Below are 20,643 nucleotides of genomic sequence, written 5' to 3' on the forward strand. Positions count from 1 at the left end.
AGCCCAGGGTGCCTGCGGCCCCACTGGGTAGGTGCTCTCCAGGCTGGCCCCGCCCCAGGGAGGCGCAGGAAGCCGTGTGCTCCAGCTGCCTGCGGAACCTCCTGGAAGCTGGAGGGCCTCAGGCGCTCTCCCACCCAGCACGCACTTCCGCTGACGTCCGCTGAGGGGACTGAGGTGCTGCTCTTCCTCCTGCTCCATGGCTGCTTCATCAGTGGTAGATCTTTCTTCAAAAACTCTAAGAAAAGGTTCAGCAAGAGTCTGAGCTCCGTTCCCTCAGGGGCTTGAAGCCAGAATTAAGAATAGGTAGTTAGTGTAGAAATAGGGGATCGGTCAAATCGAGGAAATGGAGGCCATAAAGCCATCTGCCTCTGGAAGTTGGAGACTGCCCCCGGAAGAATGGAATGTCAAGGATCTCCAGAGGCCATTGATTACCACATTTACCTGCCTTTATCAAGGGGCAAACAAGGGGCTGCTAATTAATGCCCCCTGGGCCCTTGCCTGCCTGAATCACCGTGGCCCTCCCCCTGCCCCTGGCTTCTCACTTAATGCAAAACCAGGCCTGGTCACGTAGGCAGGAAGGAGAGATAAGGGGGGAGGGAACTGGAGAACAAAAGAGACTTTAACCTATAAAAGATGTAGGGTGCGCTCACTTCTGGGGACTTTAGAACATCAGCCATGGCCCCCTTCTTCCTGCGGGGAGAAGTCTGTACTATTACCTTTAAATAGAACCTGCTTAATCTGCTTGCCTTGGCTGCTTCTCTAGTGTTCGATCTTCAACATTAGAAGGAGCAGAACTCGTCACCGGTGAACGGCGGTATCAGGCTGACAGGTCGGGTTCCTCTGCCACCGGTGGAGTGACCTTTCCAAGACATTGTTATCACACGAAGTGGCCAGGGGCTGTCTGCAGCTGCGCCCAGCGCAGGACGGCGGGGCCTGGCCCTGCCCACAAACTCCCTGCGCGCCACACCAGACCTGCGTGTTAGAGCCCGGCACAGGGGTACACCTGTGCTGCCTGCTACTGGGGAGCAGAGGCAGGAGGCGCCCAGGCTCAAGGCCAGCTGGACAAGGTAGCAGGACCCCATCTCAAAAGTGAGTGAATAAACGTCTGACGGCTAGCGACAGGAAAACAGCAGGACCCAGCCAGGACACGCCACCCCCAACTTCCCCCTCCCCTCCCATGGCCCTTCCCAGCTGGGACAATGATGCTGGAAGTCCCCGAGGCACAGCCGGCTCCCAGGCTGCCTTCAGAGCAACACGGTGTGTTGTTCACTGACCACCCCAGGGGAGCAGAGGGAGGAGGCAGAGCTGAAGTGACCCCAAGATGCCCACAGGTGGACGTCCGCCCCTGGGCGAGGGCCCACGGGCAGGAGTGTTTGCCTGTGAGACCCACCTGAGCACCTGCTGCCTCCCCAGCACATGCGTCCAGCTCAGGACACCAGGCTTTCTCACGGCACAGAGGGCGGCTTGAAGCAGGGCCCTGGCCAGCAGCAGGCTCCGTCCTCCACCCCCTGGGGTGGACCCACTCCAGAACTGCAGCTTCCCTGGTGACAGGGAAGTGTGAGTAAGATGGAGTGGATTCGCCTCCCAGGACGTGCAGGCCGGGGCCAGTGGCTGGGCAAGTGCTGGGAGCCAGTCCACAGGAGCCAGCCTGACCGCCACACCAAGATGGCCAGGACTGAAACGCCATGCAGTGTCCCCTCCGGCCTTCAGGAGGTCTATCCTGCAGACATCACAGGACACACAGGACCCCCCACGGGGCTCCTGTCACCCAGGGAGCTGCCTGTGGAGGCTGAGGCTGGGCTCAGCTGGGCCAGCTGGGCGCTGCGGCTTGGGTGACGGGGCTGCTCTGGGGGCCAGGGGCCTCTGCCCAGCCTCAGCCAGTGCCCAGGGCACCACACTGCCCTGCCCGGTCCCGTGGGCACCTGCAGCCCACCTGGCCCCGGGAGTTTCTGCGGGCAAGATCATCCCTACCCGGGAGGTGACTGTCTCTTACTCAGCTACTGGACAGTCAGGATGGACCCACTGCCCTGCTGTCCTCAGCCTCAGGCTGCCTCGTGTGCCCGGTGTACTGGGGACCCGAGAGAGCCCTTCAGGCCTGGGAACTGCTGGCCCTGGTTCCTGGCTGGCCGCTGGAGCAAAGGTGAGAGGACTGGGGCCTGACGGTTCTCGGGGGAGCTGCGAGTCGCGGGTGGGCCCGGACGCCCCCGCTTCTACCTTTCGTAGCAGAATTGCTGAAGGAGCAGAAATTCTGGGTCATACAGCAAGTGCGTGTTTATGGAAGCCATGCAGCTGCTCTCCCAGGGGCCACGCTGCCCAGGCGGTGGGCCTCCAGCCCCCGCGGGGACTCTGCTGGCTCTGCAGCCCTCTCCTTGCCGGTCAGTTTTGATTGACGAGTCTCTGAGCCCCCGAGGGCCGGCTGGTGCACGCTGGGTGGTCCAGTCTAGTTCATGGGTTGCGGCCCGTCCCGTCGTCTGGGTGAGTGTGCGTGCAGGGTACCCACGGGGGCTGTCGCCCGTTCAGACAAGCCTTCGCTTTCTGTGAAGGTTGATGAGATGCAGGTGGCGTGTTTTCCCTCTCTGTCCCCTTAGGTGTGGGCACGCCTCCTGTGTTAGGCATCTTGGCTGACCCAGAGGGCGCGCGGTCTTCTTCCATATATTTTCATGAAGTCTCACACACAGGCCCATTTTGGGTTAATTCGCACCAGTGGTTAGGTCAGGGCAGAGGTCCATTTCCTACCACGCGAATATCAAGCGTTCCAGCACCATTTTGAAAAGACTGTTCTTTCCCCAGTGAATTATCTTGGCATCTTTGTCCAAAGAAAAGCAACCCATCGCGTGTGTGGCCGTGTCACAGTGAGGTGCCTGTGCCCACCTGCACTCTGCCCTGGCTCCAGGGCCGCCAGGCTGCTGTGGCCCTCTGGAAAGCCTTGGACCAGCCTGGGGTCTCTCCACTCTTGTCCTTGTCTTCAAAGTCACTTTGGCTGTTCTAGGTTGTTTATATTTCCATGATTATTTTAAAATCAGCTTGTCAATATCAACCAAAAACAAATCCCCGCTGAGATTCCGAGTGAGATGCATCGGGTTTATAGATCCCTTCGGGGTCTTAGCTGCTGATCAAAACTGAGTCTTCCAATCCATAAACACCACACAGCTCTCAGGTTACTTGGGTCTGTGTTGATTTTTCTCAGCAAGTTTTGTAGTCTTCAGCAAAGAGATTTTGCACATCTTGTGTTATATTTGATCCTACATCTTTCCTAGGTTCAGAACTACCGATCGTGAACATGGTTTTTGAGATTTCAATTTCCAAATGCTTGCTGGTAGCATATAAAATCATGTTTGACCTAATAAATATGTACATATATTATATATATTATATTCTGCAATACTGCTAAACTTTTATTAATTCTGGAAGTTCTTTTACAAGTCGGCAATCACATTATCTGCACATAGTGACAGCTTTAGTATTTTTTCCTGAACTTCCTCTGCTTGTTTCTTTTCTTGCCTTATAGCAATGGCCAGGGCCTCCAGGTGACCAGGTAGAGGGAGTGGGGGCCCTTCCTCCTCCTGCCCACAGGGCTTAATGCCCACGGCCAAACTTTGACTCAACAATAGACGCCTTTTAAGGGACTAAGGAAATCCTTTGTCGTCCTCATTTTCTGGGAGGTTTTTGCTTCTGACCATCACTGGTCATTACATTTCCAATGACTTCCTATCTATTGATGTATTTTTTCTCTGTTGTTCCCTTAATGTGGCAAATTAGTTTTTTATTTGTTTATTATTATTATTATTATTATTATTGTTACTGTTATTATTTGTACTAGGAATTGAACTCAGGGCACTTTACCACTGAGCCATATCCCCAGCCCTTTTTAAATTTTGAATATTGAGACAGGATCTCTCTAAGTATCTCAGGGGCCCTGCTAAGTTGTTGAGGCTGCCCTCGAACTTGCCATCCTCCTGCTTCAGCCTCCTGGACTCCTGGGATTATAGGCATATGCCACCACGCCCGGCCTATCTTGATTTTTTGAAAAATGTAAAACAGACTGCATTTCTGGGGACAGCCCTTTCTGAAACATGACATATTATTGGTTAATATTTTGTCAGGGATTTTTACATCTAAGCTTATGAAAAAATATTTATGCAATTTTCTTTCTTTTTAAAATAATGTCTATCAATTGTGTTAATTGACATTAAATCTCTGCTGGACTCATACAATAAGGTGGAAGGTGTTCTTTTCTCCTGGATTTTCTGGAAGAGTTTGTGTTAGAGTCTTGTTATTTATAAAATTCAATACTGAAACCATCTGGGCATGGTTGTAGGTCTTTTTATTTCTGGTGTGATGGTTTTTGGCAAGGAGATTCCTGATAGATAAAGAACCATTTCATTTCGGGTCAATTAATTGATTTGCATTCCTTTTTTTTGGTACCAGGAAGTGAACCCAGGGGTACTTAACCACTGAGATACTTCCCCAGCCCTTTCTCTTTTTTATTTTGAGACAGGGTCTCGCTAAGTTGCTTAGGGCCTCACTAAGTTGCTGAGGCTGATTTGCATTTGAACTTTCGATCCTCCTACCTGGGCCTCCCAAGCTGCTGGGATCACAGACAAGTGCTGCCGCTCCTGGCTAGACCTGCACTTTCAAGGAGAGTGTTTGCTGCACTGGAGGGGTCGAGCTCTGCGGGGGCTGCTCCGCCGCCCTTCCTGTCTTGGAGCCCTCTGTGGGGTCTATGAGGCCCACCAGCTTCATCCCTGCACCACCGCTGGGCGTTGTCCCCCCACACCCTCCCCCTTGGCCTCTCTCTTTTCACGGATTTGGCGTTTGGCTTTGCAGGCCTCCACTATTGCTCTCTATCTTGTTGATTTCTGCTCCTCTGGACTATGTCCCTCCTTCACTTTGCTTCGCTCTCCCTTCCTCTGACTTGTGCTGATCTGGCAGCTCTGTATTTTCTAATACAAACTCTAGACCACCTTTTAAAAATTTGTTTTAATTAGTTACACATGACAGTAGAATGCACTTTGATACACATGATTAGTGGAGTATGAGTTTTCATTCTTCTGGTTATACATGATGTAGAATCCCATCAGTCATATAGTCATATACGTACACAGGGTAATAATGTCTGATTCACTCTATTTTCTTTCCTACCCCCGTGTCCCCTCCCCTCCCTTCACTCCCCTCTACCTAAAGTGACTCTATTCTTCCCTAGCCCCCCACTTATTGTGAATTAGTATCCTCATATCAGAGAAAACATTCAGTTTTTGGTTTTGGGGGATTGGCTTATTTTGCTTAGCATGATATTTTCCAGTTTCATCCATTTACTGTCAAATGCCATAATTTCATTCCTCTTTAAGTCTGAGTAATATTCCATTGTTAATGTATACCACATTTTTTTTAGTCATTCATCCGTGGAAGGGCATCTAGATTGGTTCCATAGTGTAGCTACTGTGAATGGAGCTGCTATAAACATTGATGTGGCTGCATCACTGTAGTGTGCTGAATTTAAGTCCTTTGGGTAAGAATCTAGGAGTGGGATAACTGGGTCAGATGGTGGTTCCATTCCAAGTTTTCTGAGGAATCTCCACACTGCTTTCCAGAGTGACTGCACCAATTTGTAACTCCACCAGCAATGTACGAGTGCACCTTTTAACCCACATCCTTGCTGACACATATTGTTTCTTGTTTTCTTGACAACTGCTATTCTGACTAGGGTGAGATGAAATCATAGAAAGGTTTTGATTTGCATTTCTCTAATTGCTAGAGATGTTGAACATTTTTTCATATGCTTGTTGATCGATTGCATTTCTTCTTCTGTGACATGTCTGTTCCTTTGCCCATTTATTGATTGGGTTATTTTGTTTTTTGGTGTTAAGGTTTTGAGTTCCTTATATATCCTGGAGATTGTGCTCTACCTGAGGTGTGGGTGGCAAAGATTTTCTCCTACTCTGTAGGCTCTCTCTTCACACTGTTGATTATTTCCTTTGCTGATAAAAAGCTTTTTAGTTTGAATTCATCCCTTTTATTGATTCTTGATTTTACTTCTTGCGCTTTGGGAGTCCTGTTAAGGAATTCAGATCCTAAGCCGACACGGTGAAGATTTGGGCCTACTTTTTCTTCTATTGGTGCAGGGTCTCTGATCTTGTGCCCAAGTCTTTGATCCACTTTGAGTTGAGTTTTGTGCAGGGTGAGAGACAGAGGTTTAAATTTCATTTTGTTTCCATTTTTTCCCAGCACTGTTTATTGGATAAGCTATCTCTTCTCCAGTGAATGTTTTGGCACCTTTGTCTAGTCTGAGGTGACCGTATTCATGTCTTTGTGTCTCCTGTATGTATCATTGGTCAACATGTCTGTTTTGGTGCCAATACCATGCTGATTTTATTACTATGACTCTGTGATGTAGTCTGAGTTCTGGCTTTGGGATGCCTCCTGCGTCAGTCTTCTTGCTAAGGATTGCGTTGGCATTCCGGGCCTCTTAGTTTTCCGAATGAATTTCATGATTGCTTTTCTTTCTTGAAGAATGTCATTGGGATTTTAATAAGAATTGCATTAAATCTGTGTAACACTTTTGGTAGTGTGGCCATTTTGACAGCGTTAATTCTGCCTCTCCAAGAGCAGGGAGGTCTCTCCATCTTCTAAGGTCTTCTTCGATTTCTTTCTCTAGTGTTCTGCAGTTCTCATTGTAGAGGTCTTTCACCTCTTTTGTCAGATTGATTCGCAAGTATTTTTTTTTTTTTTTTTTGGAGGCTATTGTGAATGGGGTAGTTTTCCTAATGCTTTTGATTTATGGGTATTGGTTTTATATCCTGCTACTTTGCTCAAATCATTTATTAGTTCTAGAAGTTTTCTGGTGGAATTAGTTTGAGTTCTTCTTTTCCTGTTCATATGCCTTTAATTTCTTTTGTCTAATTGCTCTGGCTAGAGTTTCAAGGACAATATTGAATACAAGTGGTGAAAGAGGGCATCCCTGTCTTGTTCCAGTTTTTAGAGGGAATACTTTCAATTTTTCTCCATTTAGAATGTTGGCCTTGGGCTCAGCATAGATAGCTTTTATAATGTTGAGGTATGTTTCTAATATCCCTAGTTTTTCTAGTGTTTTGAACATGAAGGGGTGCTACATTTTGTCAACTGCCTTTTCTGTGTCTATTGAGAGAATCATATGGTTCTTATCGTTAAGTCTATTGATGTGATCAATTATGTTTATTGGTTTCCATATGTTGAGCCAAACTTGCATCCCTGGGATGAACCCCATTTGATCGTGGTGCGCTATCTTTTAATATGAGATTCGTATGAGATTTGTCATGATTTTATTGAGAATTTTTGCATCTATGTTCAACAGGGATATTGGTCTGAAGTTCTCTTTGCTTGCTGTGTCTATGTCTGGGTTGGTATCAGGGTGATTCGAGCCTCATAGAATGAGTTTGGAAGGTTCCCTCCTTTTCTATATCATGGAACAATCTGAGGAGTACGGTGTTAGTTCTTCTTTGAAGGTCTTGAGGAACTTGCTGAGAATCCCTCTGGCCCGCTTCTTGGTTGGTAGGCTTGAGCTAGACGGCCTCTTCCTCGTGGCTGTTACCTGCTCTTCGCTTACCTCACTGGGTCATTTTCAGTATCATTTGGTCTTGAACATTTTATATTTCCTTTTGAGGTTTTGTTTACTTGGTGGGTTATTTAGGAGTGTGTTAGATATTTCCAGACATCTGTATTTGCTGGGTGCTCTGGTCTCTAATTTGGTTCTGCTGTGGCCTGAGGACAGATCCTCTGTGATCAGATGCTGGAGGGGCCTCTGCAGCGCTGGGTATGAGTGCGGAGCTCCCGGCCAGGGACCACTGGCCAGGGCCTCACACTACCTGTCACCGTGGTCACTACGTCACGGCCAGGGACCACTGGCCAGGGCCTTGCTCTTGCCTGTCTCAGTGGTCACTACGTCACGGCCAGGGACCACTGGCCAGGGCCTCTCTACCTGTCACGGTGTTCACTGTGTCACAGCCAGGGACCACTGGCCAGGGCCTCGCTCTTCCCTGTCTCAGTGGTCACTACATCACGGCCAGGGACCGCTGGCCAGGGCCTCGCTCTACCTGTCACAGTGGTCACTATGTCACAGCCAGGGACCGCTGGCCATGGCCTCGCTCTACCTGTCACGGTGGTCACTATGTCACAGCCAGGGACCGCTGGCCAGGGCCTCGCTCTACCTGTCACGGTGGTCACTATGTCACAGCCAGGGACCGCTGGCCATGGCCTCGCTCTACCTGTCACAGTGGTCACTATGTCACAGCCAGGGACCATGGTCAGGGCCTCACTCTTGCCTGTCTCAGTGGTCACTACATCACGGCCAGGGACCACTGGCCACGGCCTCACTCTACCTGTCACGGTGGTCACTACGTCACAGCCAGGGACCACCGGCCAGGGCCTCGCTCTACCTGTCACCGTGGTCACTACATCACGGTCAGGGACCACTGGCCAGGGCCTCACTCTACCTGTCACGGTGGTCACTACGTCACGGCCAGGGACCACTGGCCAGGGCCTCGCTCTACCTGTCACGGTGGTCACTACATCACGGCCAGGGACCACTGGCCAGGGCTTTGCTCTTCCCTGTCTCAGTGGTCACTACATCACGGCCAGGGACCACTGGCCACGGCCTCGCTCTAACTGTCACGGTGGTCACTATGTCACGGCCAGGAACCACTGGCCAGGGCCTCGCTCTACCTGTCATGGTGGTCACTACGTCACAGCCAGGGACCACTGGCCAGGACCTCGCTCTACCTGTCTCAGTGGTCACTATATCACGGCCAGGGACCACTGGCCAGGGCCTCGCTCTACCTGTCACGGTGGTCACTATGTCACAGCCAGGGACCACTGGCCAGGGCCTTGCTCTACCTGTCATTGTGGTCACTATGTCACGGCCAGGGACCACTGGCCCAGCCTCGCTCTACCTGTCTCAGTGGTCACTATGTCACGGCCAGGGACTGCTGGCCCAGCCTCGTTCTACCTGTCATGGTGGTCACTATGTCACGGCCAGGGACCACTGTCCAGGCCTCACTCTTCCCTGTCTCAGTGGTCACTACGTCATGGCCAGGGACCACTGGCCAGGGCCTCACTCTTTCCTGTCTCAGTGGTTGCTACGTCACGGCCAGGGACCACTGTCCAGGCCTCGCTCTTCCTGTCACCGTGGTGGCTACGTCACGTCTGCACACACCAAACACCCAGAAGGAGACACCTCAGGTTTGTTCGTACAGTTGTATGTGTTTTAAGGAATTGAAGGGGAGGTGGGTCATTTTATTTGTGGAAGTTTGTCCTGTTTCCGTCCACTCCCTCCTTCCACTGCCGAGCGCCCTTGGGAGCCTCTGAGGCTCGGACACAGCAGCCCTGTGGCCTTTCTGCAGGCAGCGCGGCTGGGGACGGACGCTCCGTCTTGTCCTCACCTAACCACGCCTCCTTCCCTCTTCATTCTTGAAGAGCATTCTATCAAATGCAGAGATCTGGACCAGCTCTGTTTCTCCGGGGTGTGGGGACGCTGTCCACTGTCAACTGGCAGAGCCGTCGGCTCTCAGGCCATCCAGGCTGCTGGACTCCAGCCACTTGCCAGGTGGTGTGTTGCTGTCCTCCCAGCTCCCTGAAGCTCCACTCTCGTCTCTTTTCCCCATCAGGGCTCCATCTTTCCCCTGGACGGCTATACCACTGCTGTGTCCACTGCTGGGCCCACTGCTGGGCCCCACTGCTGTGTCCACTGCTATGTCCACTGCTGTGCCCACTGCTGTGCCCACTGCTGGGCCCACTGCTGGGCCAGGCCACCGCGCTATCCAGGGCATTGGTGGTGCTGGCAGAGGACTTTTCAGGGCACGGTGCTGGCAGAGGCTGGACCTGCCGCTCTGGTCTGGCTACCCCTCGGCCTCCCTTGGGCGGCGACTGCCCTGGCCTCAGTGCCAGGGCCTCAGCCTAGGGAGCCCACCATGGACCCAGAGACAGGGCCTCAGCCTAGGGAGCCCACCATGGACCCTGAGACCAGGACCTCAGCCTGGGGAGCCCACCATGGAACCAGAGACAGGACCTCAGCCTAGAGAGCCCACTATGGTCCCTGAGACCAGGGCCTCAGCCTGGGGAGTCCACCATGGACGAGACCAAGGCCTCAGTCTAGGGAGCCCACCATGGACCCAGAGACCAGGGCCTCAGCCTGGGGAGCCCACCAGGGACCCAGAGACCAGGGCCTCAGTCTAAGGAGACTACCATGTACCCAGAGACCAGGGCCTCAGCCTAGGGAAACACCATAGACCCAGAGATCAGGACCTCAGCCTAGGGAGACCACCATGGACCCAGAGAGCAAGGCCTCAGCCTAGGGAGTCCACCATGGACCCAGAAACCAGGACCTCAGCCCAGGGTGTCCACCACGGACCCTGAGACAGGGCCTCAGCCTAGGGAGCCCACCATGGACCCGAGATCAGGGCCTCAGCCTAGGGAAGCCCACCATGGACCCAGAGACAGGGCCTCAGCCTAGGGAAGCCCACCATGGACCCAGAGACCAGGACCTCAGCCTCGGGAGCCCACCAGGGACCCAGAGACAGGGCCTCAGCCTCGGGAGCCCACCGGGACCCAGAGACCAGGGCCTCAGCCTTAGGGAGCCCACCAGGACCCAGAGACCAGGGCATCAGCACTTAAGGAGTCCACCATGTGCTAAATCTCACGGACCTCACTCCCTGTCATTGTGTTCAGGTGGAGGACCAGGACATGGGACATGGTACTTGCACCTCCACACTGAGAAGGGTCCTCTCCAGGCCCCAGGAGGATGTGCCCCATACCAGGCGACTCGAGTCAGGCTTCGTCCTCCAGGATCTAGGGCGATTTTAAGTTTGTGTTGTTCTAAACCACCAAGTTTGAGATAACTTATTCCGGAAGCCACAGAAAATTAATACGTGTGGTCTATGTTAATTAAAAATCAATTAATTCCTGTTTTCTGGGGAGATGCTTTGAAACTAGGTGAGCTTCCAGTTCATCAAGGTCCTGCGGGCCAGATTCGCTGTCCTTGGAAGACTCTTGCCTGCATCAATCACTGCTAGTCTGTTGCTGAACAGAGGCTTCCTGAGCTCAGTCGCTGGATTCCTCAGTGAGGCAGAGCCTCGCTCTCGTTAGTTGTGGTGTCTGCTGCTGTCGGTGGCCTTGTGGGGTCTGCTGAGCTCAGGGACTGGGCAGCACTGCCCTGCTAGTAGAGTCCACTGCCCTAAAGGTGGCCAGAAAGTGCCTGTGGGCTAGTGCCCAGCACTGGGGTGAGGCCCCACTGCCTGAGCACACGCTTGCTTTCTGGACCAGCAGCGTCTGGGTGCATCCTGTGCTCACCAAGGAGTTGCCACATCCAAGCCCAGCTTCCCTTTATTGGAGGACCCCGTCAGAAGCCAGGAAGGGGGCCAGTGTGTGGCACACCCCCAGGAGGGCTGTTCCTGGGCCCCTGGGTATGAGCCAGGAAGCACAGGTGAGAGATGTGTGTGTGCACCTCCTGTGATGTGTGTCTATATCTGAGTGTACACGTGTGTCTCTATCTGAGTGTGTGTGTATCTGAGTGTGAGCATGTATGTCTGTATCTGAGAGTGCATATGTGTCTGTATCTGAGTGTGTGTGTGTACCTGAGTGTGAGCATGTATGTCTGTATCTGTTGTCTGTATCTGAGTGTGCATGTGTGTGTGTCTGAGTGTGCACATGTGTGTCTGTATCTAGGTGTGCATGTGTCTGTATCTGAGTGTGTGTGTCTGTATCTGCGTGTGCATGTGTGTGTATCTGAGTGTGCACGTGTCTCTGAGTTTGCATGTGTGTATGTGCTTACATCTCACATACATATATTTATGCACACATAGAGCCTTTGTGTGCATGCATGTCTGTCATATGTGCACCTGTGTTTGTCAATGTGCACGTGTGCACACATGCCTGTGCATCTGCACTTGTGTGTGTTGCCTGTCCTCACGTCTGTATCGTGTAATGTGTCTGTTCCTTTGCTGAGTCGTGCTGGGGTCCAGGGACGTTCCCCTCCTCTCCCACCAGGGGACCTCAGCACTGCGCACCTGGACGGGCTGGTGTCCTGCCGCTGCGTGACCTGTGTCCTCGGGCTCCTCCCCAGGTCTCTCCCACACCTGCTTGTGGAAGTGGGCAGTTCCCCATGGTGCCTGCCACCCGAGTCTGCTCCTGGGCCCTGGCTGGCCACTCTGGTGGTCCAGGAACTCTGTCCCCTCCAAGGGGCAAGTTCTAGGCTCAGTTTGGAAAGCAGTGCAGGAGGTTCCCCTGGACACACCAGCCAGCCTCCACGAGTGTTTGGTGTAAGGCCAGGAGGCTGACAGCTCCACAGCTTCCCCTTGCCAGAGGGCCGTGCCTGGGTGGCAGGCCGGTCTTGAAGAGTGGAGAGGCGGGTCTGCTGACCTGGCTTTGGGGGACACAACCTGTCCAGACCTCAGATAGGAGGGAGAGCCAGAGAGAGAGTCCTGGGGTCTGGGAAGAGCTCTGAGTGGTGTAAGAGAGGAGGGAAGAGGGCCACTGCCCCGTGAGAATCTCAGGGAGGCGCATCAGCGGTACTGCTGGCCGTTGTGGTGCGACCTCCTTCGTGAAGTGAAATATTAACTGCGCTTCACTCAGGCGTGGCGGTCTCTGATCAGGTGAGGCCAGGGTCACCCCTGCCCCAGCCCCACCAGGCTGCTGCAGCAGAGTCAGCTCACAGGTCAGGCCTGGGGCAGGGGCAGGGGCGGGGGCAGGGGCGGGCACAGGGGACTTGGCTGTGGCCACCAGGGACCCAGAGGGCCACAGCTCCAAGTATGACCCTTTGTCCTCTCTGGGCCCAGTGCTGACCCAAATAAACATCCGGTGCCCCAGCTGGCTCCCGCACTGCCTATGCCCCTGGACTCAGCCTGCAAGGGCAGGTCCCACAGTCAGGGAGAGACAGGACTCTGGACTCTGGCCAGCACCCGGCACTGCCCTCAGCCGGCTTGCCACAAAGAGGGGCAGGACACACGGACCAGCGCAGCCCCCTCCCCAGCTCTGCAGAGCCCTGCCTGGTTCAGCAAGCACTGCGGATAGTCCTTGCGGTTGGTCCCGTCTCTCCTGGGCGCGGCACCTGGGTACTGTGGGTGTCCCCTGACAGGACCCGTGGTCCAGGCCCGGCTCCAGTATCTGCTGCAGGCTTCACCTGCCTCCAGGCTGCCTCAGTTCTGCTGGCCTCCTCCTCCTGCTCCTCTGGCCAGCAGACAGGCCTGCAGACCTGCTCCAGGAACACTCCCACCCGGCTCCCCGACCAGACCACCGGTGGGTGCCCAAACCCACTGGCCTTCTGAGCATGGAAACTTGAGTCTGAACTTGGCCCTGAGTTGTCTGAACCCTTCCTGTGCCAGCCACAGCGTTTCCCTCATCACAGCCCAAACCAGGCCAAGGCAGAAGCCAAGCAGGGCCAGCTCCCTCCCAGGTGCCCCCAAAGGCCCCCGTGGCCCGGAGCCTGTGATGTAAGGTTGCTGGTGTGGCTTTAAATAGCTCTGCAGTGAGGCAATCGCCCTGCAGGAGGGGAGGGGAGAGCACCTGACAAGCTGCATTTTACAGGGATCTGTCCAGCCGCAGGGGGGGCTTACATAACTTAGGCGGGGACCTTCACCGAGTCTAAGGTGAATCCTCAAGAAGAGGAGGGGCAGGGCAGGAAAGGAGGGAGGAGGCAGGAGGCAGGAGGAGGCAGCTCCAGCGGCCAGGCCAGCACAAGCGGGAGCTGGCCTGCCCCTGGCCACCCCCTGCGGCAGTCAGAGTGCGCTGTGGGTGAGGGTCGCTTGGATGGCCAGAACACTTGGGTGGTCCATGATGCCACTGCTCACTGAAGTGGGCACCAGGGCGAGGTCCTGCCATGGGGGCCCAGGGTGAGCCTGCAGCTCCCAGAGGTCAGCTCAGCTAAGGAGGGGTCGTCCCCACCCCGGAGCCGGGAGCTCAGGGGGTGGAGCTGGGTGACCCCAGGACAGGCGGCCTCTTCCTCCAAGGATGGGGACGTCCTTGGGCAGCAGTGGTCACATGGCATCGGCCTGTCCCAGGAGGATGCAGAGCGCAGAGTTGGCCGCTGTGTGTGCCTGAGAGCGCACAGCCCATCTGGGCAGCCTGCAGGGCCACCGCCTGATGAGGAGCCTGGTGTCCTGGGGCTGAGGCCTGCTTGCTACAGGTGGAAGGGCTTCTCTGCTCCTGCAGATGTGGGGAGGACTGGGGGCCACTGTTTGGGCTTCTGCAGCAAAGAGCCCAGGCCTCAAACAGCAGTTGAAAGGGCCCAGCCGCCAGGAGGGAACCAGCCAGAACGGCTCAGTCACCACCGTGGATGCCCCCGGTGCATCTCCACATCCACAGAACCCATCCAACCTGAAGACCAGGGAGAGAACGGTTTTTAAAATGCATGTGGGGTAATAATACAGGTGGCCTAAAGACATTTGTCCCCAGTCCCAGAAGTAGGAAGACAGACCACGGAGCAAAAAGGTTTCAAAGAAAGAAGGGCTGAAGCTTTCCTCCGTTTCATGGAAACATATTTACAAATCCAAGAAGCCCAGCACAGCCGAGGCGGAATAAATGTAAAGAAACCACTCGGAAGCACATCTCAGGCAAATTCCTGGAAACCACAGCAAGAACTCTGAAGCAGCCCAGGGCCCAGCAGGCAGCTTCAAAACCAAGACAAGCCGTGTCTTCAGAGGGCCAGTGTTTAAGAATGTGTAACCAGAAACCCGCTCCCAGGACAGGACGCAGCACATCAGAGGCCAAAGAGGGCGGAGGGCGGCGGAGGGTGGGCGGGCGGATCTACGCAGCGACCAGGGCGCTCACTTGTCAGAGACAGCCAAGGACTATTGCTTTGTTCTCAGTTACTTAGAGTCGAAACCACAACATTATGCTTCGGAGTGTGTGATGCAAGCGGATCTAAAACACATAGAACAGGCAGGCGGAGCAGGGAGGTGGCCTGGAGCTGTTCTGCCCAAGGTGCTCACGGTTCTGGTGACCTCGTTCAATACGTAGGCTGAGCGTGAAAAGTTAAGGATTCACATCCTGAGTCTGAGAACGGTGGAGAGCCACCAGGGGAATTAAAATATATTCAATTAACCTTGAAGGAGACAGGAAAGAAGGAACCAAGAGTAAAAAGTAGAAAGAGGCAAAGGAAACAAACAGCAAAGTGGCGGACATGAGTCCAACCACATCAGTAGTTAAGTGAGATGTGAACGGACCGAATCCCCTGACTAGAAGGCAGAGGTACTAGATTTGAAGACACTAAAAAAAAAAAAAAAAAAACAAACCCAGGATTATATGCTACTTAGAGAAGATGATATTTTAAATAAAATGTGACATCATTTGACAGAAAAATGATGAAAAAAGACAAAAATGCCAATAATAAAACACAAAACATCTGGTATAAGTTAATATTAATTACTTATTAAATAACATCAAACAAACAGTTCAGACCAGGAGTACTACCAGAGACGAAGGACCAGTTCATGAGTAAGACATAAGAATCACAAATATGTATGCACCTAATAAAAGCACCTCAAAATAATAAAGTAATAATGAGAATTAAAAGGAGAAATAACAAATTTCAATCATAATTGGATATTTAAGCACATCTCTTTTACAAATTCACAGAACAAGAAGACAAAGCAATAGGATAAAGCTCTAAGCGACCACCATTCATGTTTACCTAATGTCATTTACGAAGCACCACCTAGGGCCAGAATACATATTCTTTCCGAGTGCACCTTGAGCCTTTGGCTAAACAGTTGATGCATTGAACCAAAGTCAAATCTCAATGTATTTCAAAAAATATTGAAACCACATGGTGTGTTCTCTGATCACAGGGGAATTGATTTAAAATTGATGCTGTAGGATGTCTGCCGTGACCCATGCAGCATCAACAAAAGATTCTCGAGTAGTAGCAATGGGAGACGAAGAAAAACTGAGACAAAGAAGATAGGTATTTTCATGAAAAGGTGGGACCAGGTGTGACGCTGCACTCTGATGGAGGAACAGTGACCCAGAACTAGCTCCGCAAGTTTATTATATAGGGTCTCATAATCAGGAAGTTAAATGATAGGGGCATTGTAAATTGTTCTAGGCTTGTAAGTTGTCAGAGGCTTTTTTGTGCACTAAAAAGTTACAGAGCCAGAAACATTTTTTGCAGCTATCCTACTGTTGCAATGCTAAGAACTTTCTGCTATTATCCTGCTGTACCTAGGACGCCCATTGTCCTGGGATGTCTGATACTTGTTAGCACCAGAGCTGAGAGTCAAAGCTAACAACATCCTCACTTTTGGCAAGAAATGTTTCCCGGGTTTCCTTTTTGCCAACATTGCAGGATCAGCCAATAACAGGGATAGGGTGGCGGGGGCAGGGGCTCATCCACTCTCCACAGATGTCCAGGAAAGTCTTGCCCTGCTGGATATTTGGAAATTAAGTAGCACATTTCTGAATAGCCTGCGGGTCAAAAAAAATTAATATGAGATAAAGGAAAAGAATAAATATTTCAAATTGATATAAACATACAACAAATTATCTTTTTCATTTCACTTGGATTGCTTTAAAGAACAAAACTTCAAGACTGATTATATCAATCAAAATTCTCCAGAGAAACATAACCATCACAGAAGATAGATAAAAGATAGATGGATGGTTGATAGATGATTGATAGATAGATGATAGGTAAATATATGATAGATGATAGGTAGGTAGATAGATAGATGATAGATGATAGGTAGATGATAGAAAGATAGATGATGGATAGATGATAGGTAGATAGATGGATGAAAGATGATACCTAAATGATAGATGGATGATAGATGATAGGTAGGTAGATAGATGGATGATAGATAGATGATAGGTAGATAGATAGATGATAGGTAGGTAGATAGGTAAATAGATGATAGTTAGATATAGCTAGATGATAGATGGGTGATAGGTGATAGGTAGATAGCTAGATGGATGATAGATGATAGGTAGATAGATGATAGATGGGTGATAGATGATAGGTAAATGAATGATAGATGGATGATAGATAGATGGTAAGTAGATAGAAGATAGATAGATGATTGATAGATGATAGGTAGATAGGTAGATGGGTGATAGATGATAGGTAGATGATAGATGGATGATAGATGGATGATAGATAGATGATAGGTAGATAGATGAGAGATGATAGATAGATGATTGATAGATGATTGATAGACTATAGGTAAATATATGATAGATGATAGGTAGATGATAGAAAGATAGATGATTGATAGATGGCAGGTAGATAGATGATAGGTAGGTAGATAGATGATAGATGATAGATGGATGATAGATGGTAGGTAGATGGTAGATAGGAGACAGATGATAGATGGATGAGAGATGATAGGAAGATGGATGATAGGTAGATGATAGATAGATGGGTGATAGATGATAGGTAGATGGATGACAGATGGATGATAGACAGATGGTAGGTAGATAGATGGTAGGTAGGTGACAGATGATAGATGGATGAGAGATGATAGGTAGATGGATGAGATGGATGATAGGTAGATGATAGATGGGTGGTAGATGGATGAGAGATGATAGGTAGATGGATGATAGGTAGATGATAGATAGATGGATGATAGATGGTAGGTAGATAGATGGTAGGTAGGTGACAGATGATGGATGAGAGATGATAGTAGATGGATGATAGGTAGATGATAGGTGACAGATGACAAGATAATAGATGACATTTGGTAGATGAGAGAGAGACAGCCGACAGTTGAAAGACGGGTAGATGATCGACAGAAACATGGATCCCGCGGGGACTGGCTCCTCTAAGCATGGGGCAGAGCTGTCCCATGACCTGCCACTGTGGCTGGACAACCAGAAGAGCTGGCTGGCGACTCCGCACAAGGGCCGAGGCCTGAGGACCCAGGCCAGTGCTGGAGGGCAGAGTCGGCCGCCCAGCTCCAGAGCCAGGGCTGGCAGGACGCCGGCCCCTCTGCCGGTCCGTCTGCTCAGGCCCCAGGAGATAGGGGTCTGCCCAGCCACCGGGCGAGGGCGGCTCTTCTCCCTGAGGCCCCGGCTAACAGCCAGCCTCCTCCAGAAGCACTGCAGACGACTCGGGACTGCTTTCTCCAGCTCTCTGGGCGCCGGCGGCCCAGGCATGTGGGCCCACGGAGGTGACCAGGGTCAGTGACCCAAACTCCTGCAGCTGGAGTCGTGAAGCTGAGAGAGACTCAACGGGAATAAGCAGAACCAAGGAAGTAACGAAAACAAGGGCAGAAATCAATAACATGGACACAGGGGAAAGCAAGTTGAGAAGGTCTAAAGGTGGCCCTTTCAAAAGAGGAAGGCCATCTTGACAGACCCCTGCAGGACAGACCAGAAAAGAGAAAGGGCATCAATCACAGCATCGGAAATGAGGGGAGGCCCAAAGACCCTCGGCCTCTGAGGGGAGGCAGGAAGTGGTGACACCTTACCCTGTAATGAGGGGAGGTGGGAGACTCCTGGAGAGGGGCGCTCGGCCAAGCTGTCAGACTGGAGGGGACCAGCAGACCCAATGGGAGGGCCCTGGGGACACTGACCCTGAGGGAGGGCCTGGGGACACTGACCCTGTGGGAAGGACCTGGGGACCAGCAGACCCAATGGGAGGGCCCTGGGGACACTGACCCTGAGGGAAGGACCTGGGGACCAGAAGACCCAATGGGAGGGCCCTTGGGGACACTGACCCTGTGGGAGGCCCTGTGGACACTGACCCTGTGTGAGGCCCTGGACACACCAACCCCGAGGGACGGCCCTGGGGACACTGACCCCGAGGGACGGCCCTGGGGACACTGACCCCAAGGGATGACCCTGGGGACGCTGACCCCGAGGGATAGCCCACCCTTGCTCTGCAAACACCAAGCCCAAAAACAAAGCAGACTGGGAAACGGTCCACACCCAAGACCAGGGTGGGCGAAGAGCGGGGCCTTGGCCTAGAGCCTCGTGGTGGAGAACGCAGGGCGCACTCTGCGCACAGCGTGGCCTCGCCTGGCTCTGTGCCGGGCGCGGCACTCACGACTTCTGACCGGGGAGGAAACCGCCCTCCCTGGGAAAGCACTCGGCACGAGGCCCTCAGGATCCCAAGAGGCCGGGACACACGCACACGCGTGACGCCAGCAGGGTCGCTGGAAGCAGCGTGGACTGGGTGAACAGGACGGTGGTCTTTCCTTGTAGTATCATGGCGGCTTCCGGGTATGTTTGAGACTAAATCACAGCAGCAAGCGACAGAAACCCTTCTCAGACCTGCTGAGCAGCGATGGAGGAGTCAGACCACAAGATGAAACTTCCTACACTGTCATGAAGGGCCCGTGCCCAGAAAAGGGGTGACTTTCTGCACTCTGTAGGAATGTGGCCACGTCACTTAGTTGTAGGTGACTGTGTGGTCTAAAGTATGACCTCGTAGGCTTGGTTCTTAGAAATACAGCTCTTGGGGAGTCAACCCATCTTGAGTCCTGCTGCCTGTGGTGAAGGCCACTTCGCGATAACACTTGTAGGAGTTTATTGTGAACTACTTATCATAAATTCCCTGTGCATGGTCCTTGTCACGTAGGCCAAGAATTCAAACCCACCAACGTCGAAATGGTTAAGAAATGACATCAAATCTCCTGTAAAAGCCCCACGTCACCCCAGCTCAGGGTCCAGAGCACCAGCTCCTCTGGCCTGCTGGCGTAGATAAAGCTGAGTTCGCCTGCCCTCCTGGGGGTGGAGCACAGTTTCCTTGACAGAACCAGAACCCCACAGTGCCCTGGCCCAGCAGTCTGCAGCCCTTCTGTGTGGCTCTGCACAGCCCAGCTCGGGGCCTGCCCACGCGCCCAGATGCAGTGGGAAGGGAGCCGGCTGCACCCTCTGGACCTCCTGGCCCAAGCTGGCCTCCGGTGAGAGCTGGGCTAAGGCTGAGCAGGGGCTGGCTTATGTGTCCACTGAATGGACAGCTGTTTTCTGTGTCCTTCCTTTGCTTAGTCCCAAACAGCCTGTCCACAGCTGGTCCCACCCTGACCCCATGCTGGGGAGGGTGTTATATGTGGAATAAGAAGACGGAGCAGGCGGAGTATTAAAACCAGGCCTGGACTGGGGCTTCACTGCGAGGGTGACCCTCCAAGGGCAGCCAGCTGGCTCCCAGTGTGGGCTCAGGGGACAGCAATGTCCCCTGGGCCACGGGAGGCTCCCTCTCCTTCCCTGTGCTGGACCTTGGGGGCGCCCTGGGACCCTGCGCGCACTTTTCTGACACTCCCTTGCAGACCAGTCCCTTCGTACCAAAACCTAGAACCAGCCGGACTGAGTGTGCAGCAGCCCGAGTCTGAGCTCCTCCAGGTCTGCCATCCCCAGGCGCAGAGTGGAATTTTGTGAAACATGCCCAGTCCTGACCCCAGGCCCAGCCAACGGGGCCAATTTGAAAAGAGGATCTTTGCAGACATAATGAAGTTGAGGGTCTCCAGGTGAGATCACCCTGGGTTTCGGGTAGCCCTACATGCAGTGATGGGGTCCTCATGAGATAGGGGAAGAGATCTGAGACCCGGAGGGACACCGGGGAGAAGCCACGTGGGCAGAGGCAGAGTTCGGGATGATTTATCTGCGAGCCAAGGAGCACGGAGCTCGGAGGCTGGTGGCCGAGGAAGGGCCGGCCCCTGCAGCCCTGCAACGCCTTGCTTTCAG

At 52.6% G+C, this 20,643-nt stretch overlaps 1 long non-coding RNA gene across 1 annotated transcript; it reads right to left on the reverse strand.

Moving 5' to 3' along the window:
• Window positions 1-6,854: 6,854 nt before the first annotated feature.
• Window positions 6,855-8,194, reverse strand: LOC306660475. The gene is made up of 3 exons (XR_013763641.1): window positions 8,127-8,194; window positions 7,889-7,899; window positions 6,855-7,831 (listed from the first exon to the last, which is right to left on the reverse strand). It is a non-coding gene; the product is annotated as an uncharacterized lncRNA (long non-coding RNA).
• Window positions 8,195-20,643: the final 12,449 nt, after the last annotated feature.

The sequence above is a fragment of the Sciurus vulgaris genome (genome assembly GCF_902686455.1).
Source record: "Sciurus vulgaris genome assembly, chromosome: 4".
Taxonomy (NCBI): domain Eukaryota; kingdom Metazoa; phylum Chordata; class Mammalia; order Rodentia; family Sciuridae; genus Sciurus; species Sciurus vulgaris.